This window comes from Buceros rhinoceros, unplaced genomic scaffold (assembly GCF_000710305.1).
Source record: "Buceros rhinoceros silvestris isolate BGI_N320 unplaced genomic scaffold, ASM71030v1 scaffold28416, whole genome shotgun sequence".
Lineage (NCBI taxonomy): Eukaryota > Metazoa > Chordata > Aves > Bucerotiformes > Bucerotidae > Buceros > Buceros rhinoceros.
In genome coordinates, this window is record NW_010418555.1 from 4,758 (window position 1) to 4,995 (window position 238).

The window sequence follows — 238 nt, forward strand, 5'->3', positions numbered from 1 at the left end:
CTCGATGCCATCTGTGTGCCAGACAGTGCCACAGGCAAGTGCTTGCAGTTCACCCCGGCTGGCTTTGGGCAGGACGCAGGGACCAGTCCCGCAGCGCTTTGGGGGCTGCCCGGCGTGGCTCTGGACGTGTGTGGCAGTCTCAGCAATAATCCTCCGAGCCCAAAAGCAGCCGTGGTGGAGGACGAGTCAGGCAGGGATGTCTCGTGGCTCCGCTTTACTTTGGGGTGGCAAACGGGGG